Consider the following 19,096-nt stretch of genomic DNA (forward strand, 5'->3'; position numbering starts at 1 on the left):
TTCATTCATGTACTTGCACATGCATGAAATGAAACTCTTTCCCAAAGATCTGTCTCTGAGTTATAGATTAGTTACAACTCTGAATTAATGCAACAACGCTTGACTCTGGATTTGGATGAAATATTAAACGTAAAATGTTGATTAGCTCAGCATACCAAGTAATATGGATGCCTATCTCACAATTAATCCATTTGCTTCATCCACTGTTTATTTGACTGTTGTTTGTTTTCATATCCAACTAATTCTCTAAAGCCCTGTGAGGCTACCTTGTTGTGATATAGGAATCTACAAATAAAATTGAATTGAATATCACCAAAGCATATCTGTCAGCTTGTAAAATGAATAATAGTATTGTTAGGAAAAAGAAAAACATAGTATTGTTATCTGTAATTTACATGATGATGTTTCTTAGTCAAAGCATTGTTGATCGTCAGCCAGTACTTGCACAGACTCAGTACAGCTGGTGGTTTGTGGCTCATGAGACAGAGAATGTCAGTATTTTCTTTAATAGTTAAATATTTTCTTTACATAATACTGGGTTATTTACCAAAAATATCATGCATGTATATCTGCTACGAGCAGGTGGACAAAAAAGCCAATTTTCTAAACTTGTGTCCAACCTTCCTTTTACACAAAACACAGAAAAGTGGAAGAGTATTTATCTTCTTATTATATCTATCTCTGCCTTCTTTTATATTCACCAACTCCTGATAAAAATGTGTCTCTTCATCCTTCATCTGCTACATGTTGTGTTGTGGGTTTGTGTTCTGTGTGGACAATAAAACACTGTGTGAGGATGCTTGGAAACAGCCGAGCAATCAGGTGACATTTAGGGTTTTCACTAAAAGCAAGATGGTAGTTTTGCAATCCCTCTGCTACAACAACAAAAAAAGAAAAACTGACCAGGAAAACCAAAATGAATGTGTAGTCAATTTGGTGAAGTCAGACTGCTGATTCCTCCACTCCACCTCTGTGGGATGCAGTTTTTCATTCAAATGAATAATGTGCACACTAATGGTGAGTTTGTGTTGTCATAGACATGTTTTTTTAGCATTAGGTTTGCATCTCATGCAGAGGTATCAGCACAAAGGGGTTTTCAGTTAAGATTAGTTTTGTTCTTTTCTTCTTGTTCAATGGACCTAAAGGGAGTTCAGCTGTTCTACCTTAATCCAGGTGAGGTCTTAGGTTTAAGGAGATTCCTGTCTTTTTTTCTTCTAAATTTAATGTCAATTTTAGGGCTCAATATTTCTGTTCTGCATTTTCAGTGATGTGTTCTGTATTTATTTTTTCTTAGAGACACACAGTATCACGATTGACTTCTTCTGTATATCTATAATTGTATTTTAATTGTTCTCTACTTTCTCCTAATTGTGGACCTTATACCTTACCAGGGGTGACCGCATCAGCTCCACACATGCTTTTTGGGTTTTTGTTCTTTTTGTCCGCTTTCTCTTTGTGATCACAATTGCATTGTCCAATTTTTTAATCTGCCTTTTACTTTTTACTCTGTTTTATTAGTTGTTTAATACTCTCCATATTTACTGAATGGTGTCCTTGAGTTCCAAGAAAGGCGCCTACAAAAATGTATTATTATTATTATTATTATTATTATGTGTTTTAATTGTTCTCTATTTTCTCCATAATTGCATTATGTTCATATTCTAGGATGCTTTCAGTAGGTAAAAAGTAGCGTATTTCCTAAGTCCAAACAGCAGACACAGTCCTGCTGGAGGAAAAGGGAACACTGTAATGCACCATCAAATGTATTCAAGAAAGGCGTTTGTACCATCACACCAAAATATATGGTATGGTGGATGAGCCAAAAAGCTCATCCACTAAACCTTAATATGCCATTTCTCACCACTGTGCTCTATTCACCAAGGAATTTGTTCACTTTCTCAACTCCCTTTAGCAGTTCACTATTCCCTTCTCTTTCGTCCCCAGTCTCTCTATATCTCTGCTGGTTCTCCCTGAGCTCCAAGGTGTATTGTTCTTCAAGACTGGAATCATGCTGGAGATTTAGAACTTGGAGGATTAGAAGAGGCAGCATTGTCCCTTGTGGCTGCTCCCTTTTGTAGAACAGACCCAAAAATAAAGGTCCAAAACCACACGAGGATAAAGGAAACAATCCATCATACAGGTGAGAAACCCCACTTGTGGTCAGTTAAAATGATACTCCACTATCTGCATGTGTACTGTGTGTCCTCATTCATAGTGTATGTACAAGTGAGAGAGCATGGTCCTGTAATGCAAAGTATATCTCTTGGCATTTTGCACAGTACTATGTATGCATCCCGGAGGATTTACTGTAACATACTCATAGATCCTGTGAGAATCAAAGTAAAATTTTGCCTTATGAATCAATAAGATCCACACTGCTGGGATTTTGCTAACAAGAACTTTGGCTTTTCTTCCTATGATCTACATTAAGCTACCAAAAGATGTTGCAGGCAGAGTGGTTTTCCTCGAACCAACGTGTGTTATTGTACATTATTGTACAGGATCACATATGTATGGAATAAGTGTGCAGGGAGGACATAATATTATTCTCCAAAAAATATGTCACATTTGCTAGGAGACATAAAAGGAGGTATATAAAAAGCTTCATTAAGACAAGTCAGTGCCAGACATCATAAATACTAGTCATAAAATGTCAAGGTTTTTAACTCACCTTGTTGAGATCTATGCCTATATTCCAGGCTGGATAGGTTTGGCTGTGATTCCAAGTGTATTGAAAGGATAACACTCACCTCTACAACTGGGTAATTGCTATATTCTCATGTTGAGATTCTGAATGATGATATATCAGATAAAGGAACAATTAATAACATTAATGCATGCTTGTGCACTTACATGGATTCTGTGCATGTTGTCCAAGGAGCTGACCATTATCTTTCAAAGAAGTAACAAGGTGTTGAGACATTTGGGAACATAGGCTAGTTTGAATATAACAATGGACACAGTGACAGCCCTATAAAGGGGAAGTCCAAATGTTTTGATCTCCCCCTGATAGCTGACAATACAAATCCCCCTTTCCAATAAATCTTTAATGAGGTCATGTTGGACTTTTTAAACATATTTACTTATTTTAAAGCAACACCATGGAACTTTTATTCGCGGGGTCCCCCTAAAGTCAAGAAACGATATTGTCTGTAACAACTGTCATAAAATCTGTATCTTGGTAGTACTCGTGCATTTGTTGACAAGCTATTGATGCCAGCTAACTTCCTGAGGCAAGACAATCAATGTGCATTCAACCATGTGTTCAGGCCAGGTAAAGTAGCCTTACAGCATGTTATACAAACATTATTGGTTTATTTTTAAAAATATCAGAAACAAAAAGACGTTTAGAAGGTTTGCTACTGGCTTGATAAAACTGTGAAAGGCTACTTCTTGAATAAGTTGATGTATGGGCATTAACGGAAGGCTATGACTTCAACAACATGACCTGAAACATAGTAAGCTTAAATGCACAAGATTTCATAGAAGAATCTATATTATAAAAGGGAAGCAGACTGTGTGTGTGTCTCATGCATCACACTAAATTCAGACAGAGCTGACTGCTGCAGTTTGGCATACGAATGTATTTTTGGTCATCGAAGAGACTAGTGAAAACGGCAAGTTGATAGGACCAATACTTTGGGAGATATTAGTAATTTTGTAATACAATAGCCTTACAATAGCCTTGCCCAGAATCATACCACAATCACAGAATTGAAGTGGGATACCTAGCAACAGATGAACAATTGGGCCATGTTGCCATTGTATCAAATTTCATGTGCAGAAACATACATACCAGCTGAGAGGTTATTCAACTGAAAATGCCAGTGGAATTTACCACAAAAGTAAAGAAAGTAAAGGAATGAACTGGATCAGAGGTAAGTTTATTATCTACCACATCTAGAACCCATGGTTCCCCACGGGTCAACACACTAGTTTATACTTACTAGTCCAACAGTAACAGGTTCAGGTCTCCATGGGTGGGGCATCCCTCCTCCTCTTTCAGGCAGTGAAAGCTGGGCCAATATTCACCCTAGTTCCGCCTCTAATTTGATCACTCTCATGCTTTCTTTTCTTTGTCTTTTCGGACAACACCCTTACCCTCTTTGCTTTTCCTGCTGCTTCAGCCATGACCGTTGCCCTACAGTATTTGTAGCTTTCCTTCACTCGTAAGTTATTTACCTGCCTTGTCTTTTGAAGGGGGGGGGGGGCTGTGATGTATGCCAAAAAGCAGTCCAGTTTTGTAGTTCTTTTTGTGTAGGGGTTACAACCCCAAACCAGAAGTTGCATAGTACCAGTGCAGGCAATACAGACACACTGGAGTGATGACAAAAGTGTAATTGAACGTATTGTGACTTTTTGTACCATCAAAATGACCTTGAAAATATAGCTTGAAGGCTGAAAAACTCCATAGTGTTGCTTTAACAGAAGCTTCGGAACTGCAACATACAACATGAATAAGTACCAGATTAGTGTCATCTTTCTGATCCTTTGTTTTTAATGATTTAGTTGACATTCTAGAAACTGGACTGGCAGCTGTAATTACCAGTTACAGTCCAGAATCTGTCAGACATGCACCCGGGAACTAATCAGACAGGCACCCAGCGAGCACATGTGACCCATCAGAGTCTACAGCCCAGACTCTGGCTCTAGACTGCATGAAAAAGGCAACATGGCAGGTCTCATGACAGCAGGACTCTGATGGAAAATCTGACCTGGGTCTTCTACACAGAAATGAATCAACAAGCTGTTACTAAGGACATGAGCAACTGGAGCAGTCAGGAAAGATGCTCATTTTTTAGAGATATATTATGACCATTTTACATTTCACCCTGACGTTTGTTCACTAACTAACGCCAACTGAAACGTCAGCAGGTTTAGTGTCCCATATGAGATTTATTTATAATTATTCATTGAGGCTGACCACCCACGCCATTTCAAGCTCTTCCCTGCTGCAGCTTTTGAACAATTCCACACATCACAACTAAAGGACACTTGGAGTAACCGGAGTCATCTCCTGTCTCCTGCTACTAAGCAGCTTTACTGTAGCAGTCAGGGATTAAACACCCTGCGTAAGGCTTATTCAACATATAATTTCTATGGTTATTACTCAGGGAGCACAGAGCACTGTTCATTTACTTTTCTAACTGGCCTGACAATTTAAAATGGTAAACATCCAGCACAGTCATAAACACTTCTCTAGGATACTGCCATCTAATATTTAACATACACTGCAGAAGAAGCTGAAATGTTTGGTGTCAAAATGCAATTTTTTTTAATCTACTACCTGAACAGTAACAAGTCTTAATAATTAACTAATTAATAGCAAATTTGTCACAAGATAAACACGTTTTTCATGTGGCTGTTTGTATTGTACATGGCTAGCTGCAGAGCAAATTCAGTTTGTGCAGAAATCTCACTCTCTTCTCAATGCCCTACGCAAGCGAGTGCTGTGAGACACAACCACATACAGAGAGGTGCATACAAACATGTAAACAAACCCAACTTGAAGTGTAAAACACCACACAACACGAAATGTAAGCACTTCATGCAGGGGACAGTGTCACTCAAAGCATGAATTCAAAAGTTGTAGCTTTAAAGACGCAGACAAAACCATACCCATGCTTTCTACTGATACACCAACAGCACGCAAAGGAAAGACCAATGGAAAACAGTTGACAATTTGGTTTGTAGCAGTATGGGAATGAGTAATGCATTGTGAAGGCTGTCTGGGAAGCCTGGGGAAGGATGGATGTGTGGCAGCTTGAGGCTTGGTGATCAGTCTTCCACTGTCAGGATTTATATATACCTGAGATCTGACAGGGCGGACAGCTTCGTAGATACAGACAATGCCCACGTATGAGAAACACACAAATGCACACGCACACAGTATAAATACATACATGAATCACCTGTGCACAAAGCCACAGTGATGCTCTGCTCTGTCACATACATTGAAATGATTTTTCTGGAGGAAATGAGATTCAGTCATTGTAAAATGATCAATCTTCAGTCAAAGGTAAAAACTAAAAAAAGAAATATAAGTGTGTGTGTGTTTCTATTTTCTCCATAGGGCGACTACTGCCTACTTCCTTAAATGACTACTACTAAAATGAGTTCATCCTTATTCCCCACTAGCTGCACTTTAATGCACTTTAATTCAGGGTAATTTGTTCTTTTTTTAATAATAAGCTTAGGTCAGAACAGTCAAAGTCAACGTCTATGCTAATGATTCTAATACATTTTGTAATCAGTTGATCAAAACTAATGATGCAGTACAAATTAAAGAAATAATTAGACTTTTTACCCCTTTTTTGCTCTCAATGTGTCAAAGCATGGCCTAGTTGTCTCATCAGTGTCATTGCCAATGTCAATGTGATGCAGGTTGTCCTGTACTTATGTCTGCATATAAGGGGGGACTGGAGAGGGGGAGAATGTGGAAGTGCACTAAAAGAAGCTTAAAATCGGTCACTGAACAAAATGTGGCCCCAAATATCCAACATACCGTCAAATGCTCTCTGGCTCCAGCCATGCACGGATGCTAATCCACAGTACTGGCAGCAACACTACACTGTTTTGACAGGTTGAGTGGCTGAATGAATACATTTTTATAGAATTAAATATCATTTCAGTCATTTCAAATATGGCAGCAATGAAAATGTGGCAAAATTCATTTAGCAATGTTAAGCAGAAGTAGTACACACCAAACACCTGGCATTCTGATACAGCTGATTCTACAACACAGAGTGAAATTAAAACAGCAATGAAAAAAAATAAAAATAAAAAAAATTATTTATTTATTTATTCCCCCCTTTTCTCCCTAATCTATGGACAGGAAATCCTATATCTATCAGTAACATCCAAACTAAAAAAGTAAGGACCATCTCCACAAAAAAGATTGTGTGGCTTTTGCAGCTGCTGAACAGGTGCAAATGAGATAAAAATATACAGTGCAATTCACAAAGCCCCCACAAAGGGTGAAATTCATCACAAGCTATGCTAATAGCATCATGTTGTACCTGTGTCATTTGCATGGATGTAAATGAGGGAATATTCACGCATTCAGTACAAAATCCATCCCTCTATGGAAATAAGCCTTGTTCCAAAAACAGTCTAATTCACAAAATACCAGTGCAAACTGCCAAACACAGTCAGGGTGGCTAATCAATGTCTGCAGATGATGTCTTCCTCCTTCCTCTTCATCCCCTTTATCTCCAAACTGAGTTTATGATTCTTAAACATATATTGGACATTGTATTAGGATGATGGAGTTCAGGCTGCTTTATTTCAAATGCTCCATCCTATTGAGCTGAAACCTGTAAAAGATGCAGAACACACAACACTGACCATGGCAACAATGGCTGAGTTACCTTGACTGTTCAGGTGTTAATGAAGGTATTTTCTGCACCGTGTGTGAATGAGTCTTTTTTTCGGGATATATTTGGATCAAATTCATGGTAAGATTCAGACATTAAACACATGTCAGATTAATAGCTGGAGCCTTGATTGTGTTACAGGCATAAAATGTGAGTGCAAAAGAAGCAAACTACATGTCAGTTGGTTGTGGAAAGGTCTGTATATGTGTCTGCTCATTAAGACATAAAATGTAAAGGTTTTTTCTCCTTTTTATTTCCATTATGGCTCAATCCGTGTGCTGAAACACTTCCCATGATGCTTTTAGACTACAGTATATACATTAATAAAACTAATCAAAATGTGCTAGCTGTTACTGGCAAAACCACTTCACTCTGCTGTATGTTAATCTGCTAGGAGGTGAGGGAGAGAGGCTGAAAAGAGAGACTTGTGGGTCCTACATGTGATAGTCCTACATTGCTAGACCTATGATCTGAACAAAAATGTTTTTCTTCTTTCAGCAGAATGAATGTACGTCAAAACGTGAGACATGCATAGAATGAACTGTTAAAAGAGTGTAGTTATTAGGCTTTATTTACTGAATCGTATAAGAGCACATGTGTAAGTTGGAGTGTGTAAAAAAGAATGACAAAAAACACAAATGGCCCTAACCATCAATTAGACCCACCCTAATCACTGGCTTTTCTTATAGACAGTAAGCTGTATTATAACAAAGGAAGCAACTAAACATCACAGCCCATTAAAATCTTGCCATCTAATAATAATAATAATAATAATAATAATTCATAATAATAATAATAACAATAATAATAATAATAATAATAATAATTCATAATAATGATAATGCTATGATACTAAGTTGATCATAGTTCTACAGGGTGTCCCATAAGTCTCCATACATAGGAGACATAATACATTCCATGGTTCTAACTTGTATTTCTTTATATTTCTTCTTTATAGCTCTTCAGCAGTGGAGGACATGCACTGAAATGTGTTCCAGACAAAATGGCAGTCATATAGAGCATATTATATAAATAAAAATGGTTTAATGTCAAGAAACGTTTATTTTTCCTATGTATGGAGACTTATGGGACACCCTGTATTTTTTTAACATCACTTTGGGTTCAGTGTTGTGCTAAAATAATCTTTGACAGACATGAAAGCAAGCTCAAACTGTGAAAGTTCAATCTTATCGACATGTGCTGACTGTCTTCTTTTCTGCATTTTACAGCAAGACAACGCTGACCTTACAGGAGGGAGGAGTGTGGGCTGCTTGAGTGCCATTAATGGTTGTGTGGGTGGTGGTAGGTGGGGTGCCATTAGGACAACCTACTGAGCTGTACAATGAGTAGATGGCCTAGAGCCCTTTGAGTCAAACCTGTTTAAAAACGGTTTGACTTATTCGCCATGTCTCCTCCTCCATTTGGCCCAGATGCTAAGAGCCAAGTGATCTTTCAACCCCGAAGTCTACATCACACTGTCCACTGCAGCCTATTTTAGAAAGTAAGTGTTCATTTTGTCCATTATCATTTTCTATCGCTCTTTGTAGAACAGATTTAGCCTCCTCTTTCCCCACCTATAAACGTCCTCTTTTTTGTTTAGAAAGCATTATCTATCTTTTGTTCTCCATAGTGTCTTGTTTGAAAAACCAAATGCTTTACAAGCAAAATGTTCTGTTCTCACCGGCAGCCAGCAGATTTATACCCATGATAAAACATATTAATTCACTGAGGATGGGAAAGAATAGACACAGTCCCTCCTCAGCACATTTACCTAACAGAACCTACTGCAGATGTGTTGACAGATGTATTGGTACACGTGGCATGTTTAACTTTTCCAAATTAGACAGTCTCTATCAGTCCCATATCATGCAAAAACTGTTGCACTGATTTTCATTCAATTCGGTTTAAGGGTAGTACATATGCCAGGAACAATCCCCTTAAATTTTGCAGCACATGTATAAAGGGAGTAGAGACTACAACTGTTTCTCACACCTTTTAACACTGACTCCCAGGCTAACTTATGCAAAGAAATAAACTGATGAATTACAACCAAGGCCTTTGTTACTGTGGTAACAGTCGTGTAACCAATGGCACCAACTGGATCCTAATTTGTGATTTGTTTGTGATTTAATAAGACTGTGGAAGGAGATGAACAGTAGACTGCTAGCTTTGGTGGAGAGCTGTACTCACAGTGTCCTTTTAAAAATGCTGTTAATCGAATTGATATATTGTCAGTTATCTAGACTTTGTTTCAGTAATTTAGTGACCCCTCATCATGCCATGCCTGTCATATTATCTGTTGGTGCTATTCAGTCATCATTCTGTACAGCTAATTTTAACATAATATTTTTTTTAACCCATAAAGACCCAAACATCCACCGCCGACCAAAATCATTTACAGGTATAAAATGTTTAATAACTCTTGATCCATTAATCCTATCAATCCATGTAAGTAACTGGTGTAAAATGCAGTTTACCATCTTTTCATGTTCATCAGATATGACCCATTTGGACGTTCAGAGGCTCCGCAGTGAACATGGAAACACCATCATCTTCTACAACATTGATTCACCAGTAAAACCAATGGAGTTGATCTATGACAGTGGATGGAAACACTGGGTTTATGTTCAGTTAATGATATATTTTGCAGAAAAAATAAAAACATCTTTTTCTTCAATTTTCTCTGTTTTGGATATAATAACCCTCATCTTTAATCTTAACCCTCAGGTTTAATAAACGTACATAATCAGTACATCAAATATCGCATAATACCTGATTTTCACTTAAAAATGCAAAAATACAGAGCATGATACTAGAGTTAATGGTGATAAATCACTTAAGAAAGGTTAAAAATAGATAAAATTCATTTGGGAATTGCCACAAAAGCAGCACAGGGTCTTTATGGGTTAAACATGTGGAGTGAGACATATTTATATTGACACAGATGATATGCAAATCACTGTTTTTTTATTTGTAGCACCAACACATGCACACTGTATTTGCAGCTATAACGCCTCACATCTGAGTCTATTGAGTTTTCTTCTTGCATCAGCTGTACTTTTAACTTTGTACTAAGTCAGTGCTTTCTAGCCACTTAGACAGTGCTGCCATGCATTCGCAGCAGCCCTTTAATTAAACTTGGCTACTAAATTGCTTGCAGTGTCCCTAGCCATGTGTTCTTGTTACCGCTTGAATACTCTCCAATTTTTTAATATGGAGTCTTGGTTACTTCCAAAACATGCAGATTTTTAAATTAATGCACATAATTTTTGTAGTAATTATGGAATATAAAAATATACAGGGGAGTTACATGACATGTGCCAAAATAAGCTTATAAAATACAACTTAATATTATAGGTTTAATTTTAAGACAATACATTACCACATGAGGATATTACAAGAAGTGCACAACTGTACACACTTATGTGAGGTGTGAATAAATACTAAAATGCATTAAATTATTCCTGCAAATCATGCCAAAGCCTATGGAATTAACATGGACTAAAGGGAGACAAATATACAGCATCCTCTAGATTAACACATATTTACACTTTTCATGCGGTGACAGATTTGCAAAATGAGTCTTTCACATTATGTTCGATATGTTAGGCTATTTTTGCTTTAAGGTCTACCTCTTCAGTCTCCATAACCCACACAGTGACACCTCCAGGCGTGTTATTTACACATCGACAGCAATGTCAAATCATAGATGAACCTTGTGATGGGAGCCTGTAATATCCTACCCCAATCACGGAAATAGCACACAAACAGATCACGTTTGCTGGCATCAAGGTCCTGGATCTAAATCTGCCGAGGTCCACACTCGACGGGGTCACACATATCATCCATTGTTTCATGGTGAGATGAAATCTGCAATCTGCGCACACTGGTCCCCTCATACTAAATATTTCATTGACAATAAACACTGCAGTGATTGATGTGAGGTGAGACAGTTAAAGGGAGGAAAGAGGAGGAAGGAGAAAATAGAAGGAGGAGGAAAAACAAAAAATAAAGACATATGGATGTGACGTTAAAGGACAGATCTGATTTTGCTCATCATACCCTACACTAATAGAGGTTTAGAGGTCAGTACATCTATAAAATGAGAGCACCTTTTTGCACATTAGGACTTGTCTTGTTTATAATGAGGCCCTATGACTCATAACGCCTGCCATGTTAAAAAAAAAAAAAAAAGGGAGAGTGAACATTATTGTGATGGAAGTAAAGGCCAAGCTCTCACTTTTCCATTGGGCAATTTAATTACCGCAATCACAAGATCAGGAATTACCAGAAAGGACTTGAGTTGTTTCACAATTCTTCTTCATATATTAAGAAATGTGGCTTATTAACCTCCTAAGGGCTTCCTTCTTCAATGATCCTATTAAAGCATTTTTCTCCCCTTTCCTCTCGCTATAAACGGGCCAAGAGATAGCGGCTCCTCTGAAACAAAATGACTCAGATCGTGGTTTTATCCCTCTCCTGTCCTCGTGGTCATATTTAAGCCAAGGCTGAAATCCCCTTTCACTCAGTACAGTAACAACTCATGAATAAAATACATGCAAGAACAGGAATAATACCACAGGAGCTACAACGTATTAACAGGACCTTTGTGCTCATCCTCTTCAGGCTGACCACAATTAAAAAGTTTACATGTATTTCTAAAGAATAAACACTTTTAAATAGTTTTTGAAGTTAATTTTAAAAAAAGCTAACATAATCAACATTTCTGTCTGAGAGGGAGTGGTTTAGGTGTATAAAAATGGCGATCATAAAAACAACATCTGTGGATTAAATGGTCATTTATAAATAAATAAAGATCCCCACCGGACATATTGTAAGGGAAACTAAAATAAGCTGCTTTGAAAAGTAATTTATGTAGGGCATTCTTTTTCAACTACACTTAATTTGACAGGTTTTTAAAATTTACTACTTCACATCTATATATGTTACATGTTTAAAACTGGCGTATTGTGTCTTATTGTTTTATGCATGTTTATGGTATTTGATTAAACTGTGCTGTCTTATAATGTAATCATGCTTTTAGATGTAAAGCACTTTGGTCTTCATCATGTTGTTGTAAAGTGCTATATAAATGAACTTTGATTGATTGATTGATTGATTGATTGATTGATTGGTTGAGCTAGCGTATTGTGATGATAGTTTTCAGGCAATATCTTCCCGATCAGCATCTGAAAACAACTATCTGGTGTGGAACTCTGGACATGTATCATTCTGCAGCATGAACATCCAGCATCTTTATCATATGCTTTACAATCCAGTGTTATGCTGTATGCTGCTTGTCCAGTTCGGTGCTTGCTAGGTGTCCGAGTGGATCAAACATCCATTTAACCTTTTTATTGACCTTGCACAGCATGGCTACCTCCACTGCTACATTCAGTTTAACAGCTGTTCAGTGGTCTCTAATGGCCAACACACTCTGCAATATACAGCTCAATTCTTCTACCGTAGGATTCCACTTGGTTAAAGCTAAGTGAGTAGAGGACATACTTGGTACAGCGGGTGCATAATAAAAATATGAGCAGCCATGTCATTAATACTTTATTTTCTGCTCCAGCACAAATAAATAGATAAAAGTGAGGGGTGATTTAATGCAACATTAGTTATTCATAAACTCATTTTGTCAAGTCAAATCACTTTTTAAAATCACCATTTTTTTTTTTACAGAAAAAAAAATCTATACCAGATTTTTCTGAAGGTTGCCATACAAATGCATTTCTGATTTTCATATTATTGGGGACCATCAAACTATTTAAAGCACAATATAAATAGCTGCAGTCAGTAAGGTAAGTCACTGAGGTTTAGATGTTTAGTGAACAAATGAATTCAGTGCGAGCCAAGTGTATTGTGGAAGGTTAGGTTTGAGTGTAAGACATAATAGCCAATCTTGTGTAGCATCATCGATCTCAATCTACAGAAAGCGACAAGGCTATTATAAGGCCAATATAATGTAAAGTAAAGATGCACTGGACAACCCCAATATACAGGCACAGGGGGATGAAAGTGGACCACCTGGGCGAAGTGCAGCATGGAGTATTTTAAGGTTCTTTGATTGTTTTAGTGTTTATGACTGAAAGTATGGCGGTGTGTCTAAGCATTCTTCATGCGTGTGTTTCCACGTGTGGAGAGCGCACCTGACAGATGAGAAAGAGAAGGCTCGGGGCCCACCAGGGACCAATTTCCCCAGTCTTGTTTCGAAGGCTTGTTCATTACTGCAAGCAGGAGGGAACAATACTCCACGGCCCGCCAACTTCATTTGCTGCCATTTTCTCTCATTCTCTCTCACTCCTCTTGAAACACAACAGTGCGCCACCCGGACTTCCCACAGTGCACCACTGCACGTCTGTGAAGCAGAGATTGGTTGCAGTGGGCTCTCCAAGGTTTCAAAGCTGTCGCCGCTGCCTAGAATGTTTTCTCTCTCCTTCTATTTTTCATCTGTCATGTTTCTGAGAGTGAAAATAAACCAGACATCTTGTTTTTAGTTTTTTTTTTCTGCATTGCATGTGGGCTCTAAGAGTTTCCAGTTGGCACCAGAGGAGAGACGGCGAGAAAAAAAAAAGACAAAAACAGAGGTGCAGCCTCTATTTGAAGGATGCTAACACATTCAGATGGTGGCAAATAGAACTTGAATGAATTATCAGGTCTACAACTTATCATTTTAAGTTTGTTTGCCTGCTTCTCGATTGCTCATGCGTGAATATCTGCATATAAAACAATACATTTTTCATTGAAAAAGATGACACAAAAGAAAAAAGAAATAAAAAACCTCAAGTAAAAAGATGACATTTGTATTTCACTGGAGAAACACAGCTAAAATTAGATGGCTGATGTACAATAATAGCACTATACCATGCTAACGCATGCGGCATATGATGGATCCGTGTGGAAAATGAGATCTCATTCCACATTTTTTGCAACACTTATTCTTAGCATGCCGGAATACAGACAAATAGAACCATCACAGGGAAATTGATCCTTTGCACAAATCAGTTTTACAAGCAGCTTGCAGATGGGTGTGCTCACAGCCGCATGCCAAATAAATCAGGTTTGTAATGGCCTGTACTACAAGCATGATAAAAAGTCTTAGAAGGCGCTGAACCTGTGTGAGCCCTTTGTGCGACCTGGAACAGTGTTTATTTTTTGTCAGATGCCGCTTCTAGAAAATGAAGGGTATTCAGCAAGACGGCATTTCTCTGTGGACTCCAATGTTTCCTTGAACTATTTGTTTTCAAGAGTGAATATCAACGATGTGTGGGAATTAGAATCCTCACTAGAAATAAACATGTTTGAAATTGAAATGCTGAATAAGACTCTCTTTCAAACGGAGGCTGTGAAGGGAAAAAAAAAGTTTCTCTTGTCTCGAAAACTCTGTGAGATCAAATTCCTGGAGCAGGTTTCAGCACTCATTCCATTTTGTGCATCAATTGCAGAAAACGTCTGACCTTGAATTGCATAGTAAAATGTACTGAAGCATCCAGAAATAATGTTCATATAAATTAACTGAGAATTACACACACACACACAACAACAACAACAACAAAGAAGCTGCGTTGTTAAATATTTACAAATGTCTTCTTAAAAGATTCCAGTCATATGTTTTAATAAACAAAAGTAACCATGCTTTATTTCACTATATTTCTCCAGCTTAGGCATCACCTTTTGTTTGCAAATAGAGGTATTTAACTAAATACGATCCTCTGTGCTGACTGGACATCTGTGATTAGGCCAAGGCTTTTTTCACCTTCCTGCCAAATTACTGTCACTGTGTTGAATGGCAGATATGGGGAGCTAATACACATCAGGTGAATTAGTATGCCTCTGAAGCACTCGGTGCACTTTGTCAAGAGGCGAGGTGATGTAAGAGGGGATAAATGTTGCAGTTTCCCCTGACCTAGGATTAGCATCCCCCGCATGGTGACACACTGCCCCCTCTGGGCTGCAAATGGAGCATATGCTGGATATTTTTCACAACTTATCATGCATATTTTAGACATACCTATGACCATTTCCTCTCCCCATTCAGCTACATCACACTATGATGGTGAGCATCTTGGCATCACGTTTGAAGAGGATGTTAAGAGTCATTGGCACCTTTTTTTTTTTCAGTCTGAAGAACAAACACAATCCACAGATCCATCCAGTCCATAGATCCAAAAAAAATCACTCCAAGAAAAGAAAATTCATAATACAAACTTCACTGACTAAATTATTAATTTGAACAGTTTCTTATAGCACATTTGGTAAATCAGATTCACCATAATCTACATAAACACAGTACATTTCATCTGTGTTTAAATGATGACAATTAAAAATGAAAATAATCTAACTGTAGCACAGAGTATTATGTGAAACAGCTTTCATCTAGTTAAGAGTTCACCCCTACATAATTTATTATTCTTAAATGTCTGTGTGCAGCCAAGGCAAACTGAAATCCATCTAACTGTTTTACTTATTTTATAATGTTTGATAAGCGCGGTACTTTTGTTGTTGACACTGGTGAATGATTCAACTACTTGAACACATCTATCCTTAATGATAATGGAGCACAGGGAATTGAATCAAATATCACACCCATAACTTAGTGGCACAAGCAGTAAGGATCAAACCCGAATCCTAAATACTGTTAAATGTACTCATGTCGAATAGGCTCATTACATAATACTACTGGGTGACACGATATTAAATGTGCACTATGGCATTTTATAAGAATTACACAGTATGTGTTATTGATATTCCAAACTATCAACAGCAGGGTGAAATCGGCCACCAATGAATGAATGCAATGTCTCCACCAAAGACTGTGTGTAATTTGGAAACAAGGGAACTGTGACATCATGTACTACTACCCATTACTGAAATGCCATTTTGAAATCAGTAGTTTGTGATTTGGACATCACCGTGTTGGCTACATGGAGCCAGAAGTGTCCATATTCAATCAAAAAAGGGTGGAACTACAGGAGCCTGAGGGGTGAGAGGTGCACTGATACTCAGCGCTACCTTGCTAACTCAATAAAACCATTAACTTCATCAAGTATTGTCAAATAATGTCATTTTACAGTCTTCTTAGTGGACTTTATTAATCTCAGCTAGAGTCAACCTGTCTGTCAGGAGAAAATGCATTTACTAAATAAACCAGAACCATCACAGTTTAGTCTGAACCACATTTTAATGATCAATTGAGTAAACATACTACCATAACATAGTAACTTTACTCCTTCGTACTTTCATAATCATCCTCAGCAGTAAAGAAGAAACATTTTCAGCCTCAAACATCATTCATTTATTTTAGAGCAATGCTGAGTAGTACAAACAATGGCAAAGCTTTGATTTTTTTCCTCATCCTCAGTGTTAGTTGACGTTAGTTTTCAGCATGGGTGACACACTACTCCCTCTAGTGGTCACATACTATCACACTGACATGTCAGTCTGTGGCTGTGAATAAATTCAGTTCATATCTCTGCATTACAATACACTGACATAATGTCATAACTAGGGATGTAATGATTACCGGCATAATGGTTAACCACAGTAAAAATTCCAACAGTTAGTATTACCATTTCAATTCTGATTGCACTTTGAAAACTCACAGTGATACTGCTGGAGAAGCAGCGGCACTCCAGGCGTGCATGCACAGTTGGCAATGTTTGGCCTCTGAAAACATGGCTGAAGGCACACACAGCACTCCAGAGATTCAGGGATAGCGGGCTCCACGACCCGTCCAGCGCACAGACCTGGTCTGAGTGCACAGAGAGAGAGGGAGAGAGAGGAGAGAGAGAGAGAGAGAGAGAGAGAGAGGCAGAGAGAGAGAGAGAGAGGAGAGAGAGAGGCAGCAGAGGAGGCAGAGGAGAGGAGAGGTATGAGAGAGGAGGGGATGAGAGGGAGAGAGAGACGAGAAGAGAGAGACGAGAGACAGAGAGAGAGAGAGAAGCGACAGAGAGGAGAGACTAGCGACAGAGGAGACAGAGACCATAGAGGACAGGGAGAGAGACAGAGAGAGGAGACAGAGAAGAGAGAGAGAGAGAGGAGAGAGAGAGAGAGAGACCGAGAGCGAGAGAGACAGAGGGCAGAGAGAGACAGAGAAGAGGAGAGAGAGAGAGAGACAGAGAGGAGAGCGAGGGAGAGAGAGAGAGAGAGACAGAGAGAGAGAGGGAGAGAGAGACAGAGAGAGAATGAGGGAGAGAGACGAGAGAGAGAGAGACAGAGAGAGAGAGAGAGAGACAGAGAGAGAGAGAGAGAGACAGAGAGAGAGAGAGAGAGAGACAGAGAGAGAGAGAGATGGGAACCGGTCCCAGCACACAGACCCGGTCCACACTTGTGTTAACCCCCTGCTGCTTCAGATCCTCATCCAGCAGAGAAACCGTCTCAACATAGATACTCAGGACAAACTCAGTTCAAATGGGGCCCAGACAAGTGAGCTTCAACTGTACAAAGACACATAATATGTGTAAAAATCAAAGTAGAGGAGATTTTATGAACTGAAGGAAATTCAACAGTAAATCCAATGACTGACCTCCAGAGGAACTGGACCATATGCCACTGTTGTGAATGGTCTGTCACTCACCAGGAGTGAACCACTGACCAGTCTGGACCAGATCACCCTAACATGTTCTAAAATCCTCATTCTTTCAGAATATTTACATTTGTTCATTAAGCAGTTCAGGAAAATAGGATTGTGTTTCACTTTCTGTTTGTGTGTATACAATATGTGTGACATTCAGAATGATTTGATATAAAAATGGTCAAACAAGCGCAACTATGACCTGTCTTTTTTTTCTACACAAAAAACCGCTCAGGAATCAATAGGATAATTGATAAGGAATCGGACTGATAAGCACAACTGATAATGGCATTGGTATTGATCAAATCCCATCAATTTCCGCCCCTAGTGCAGTTATCTCTTATGGCCGTAAGGTGCCATCTTTAAAGCACATTTGTATGTTTGATGTTTACATGTTAATATTTTAATGTTTCTGCCAACAGTACATTGAGCTTGTTATTTTATTTTTTTCAAAATACAACTTGCTTAAAGTATTTCAGTGTGTGTATGAGTACTTTTTGAACATTTTGAGCACATTTCAACAATACCGCAATAGTAATGATAACCATGATAATTTTGGTCGCAATAACCGTGATATGAAATTTTCATATCGTTACATCCCTAGTCATAACGCTATGTTCTAATTTTTAATGATACTTGTAGTCATTGTTTTAAATCTTGTAAGATCAAAATACGGCTCCTTTGGAAGATTTTTTTTTTAAAACAAATAATAGAATTAAGTGTGGAGATAGGTCTGCCTAAAGCAGCACCTTGATCAATTTTGCCATGTCTTTTTGTCTCCTTTTGTTTCAGCTCTTGTTTTCTTGCCTCTAGTCTGACACACACAGAACCACACAGAACCACATACTTAATCCTCCTAATTCTCTGAAAAGACCTGCATTTGACCAAAACTTTTCTTGCCAAGTAGATTCTCTACAGCACATAAACCAAGTCAAGAGGCGGTGCACAAGTCTAGTATCCTTTGAATTACACCACGCTTGAAGAGTAATTATAGAATTTTGGCCCAATTTTGTGCACCTTTTCATAAATCTGATTTGTTGTTGGAGCTACCATATTTCATGAAAAAATATACAGTACCTTTTGCATGATCACACTGATTTTTGACAATCATACAAATAACAAAAACACACTCTCACCTGAAAAA

At 38.2% G+C, this 19,096-nt stretch overlaps 1 long non-coding RNA gene across 1 annotated transcript in view; it reads right to left on the reverse strand.

The window, feature by feature from the left end:
- Positions 1 to 3,103: 3,103 nt before the first annotated feature.
- LOC115430172 (uncharacterized) overlaps positions 3,104 to 19,096 on the reverse strand; it is a 24,072-nt gene continuing 8,079 nt past the window's right edge. Inside the window, exon 3 of the long non-coding RNA XR_003936893.1 lies at positions 3,104 to 3,207. This is a non-coding gene — a long non-coding RNA (uncharacterized LOC115430172). The remainder of the gene's footprint in view (positions 3,208 to 19,096) is intronic.

The sequence above is a fragment of the Sphaeramia orbicularis genome, chromosome 12 (genome assembly GCF_902148855.1).
Source record: "Sphaeramia orbicularis chromosome 12, fSphaOr1.1, whole genome shotgun sequence".
NCBI classification, from domain to species: domain Eukaryota; kingdom Metazoa; phylum Chordata; class Actinopteri; order Kurtiformes; family Apogonidae; genus Sphaeramia; species Sphaeramia orbicularis.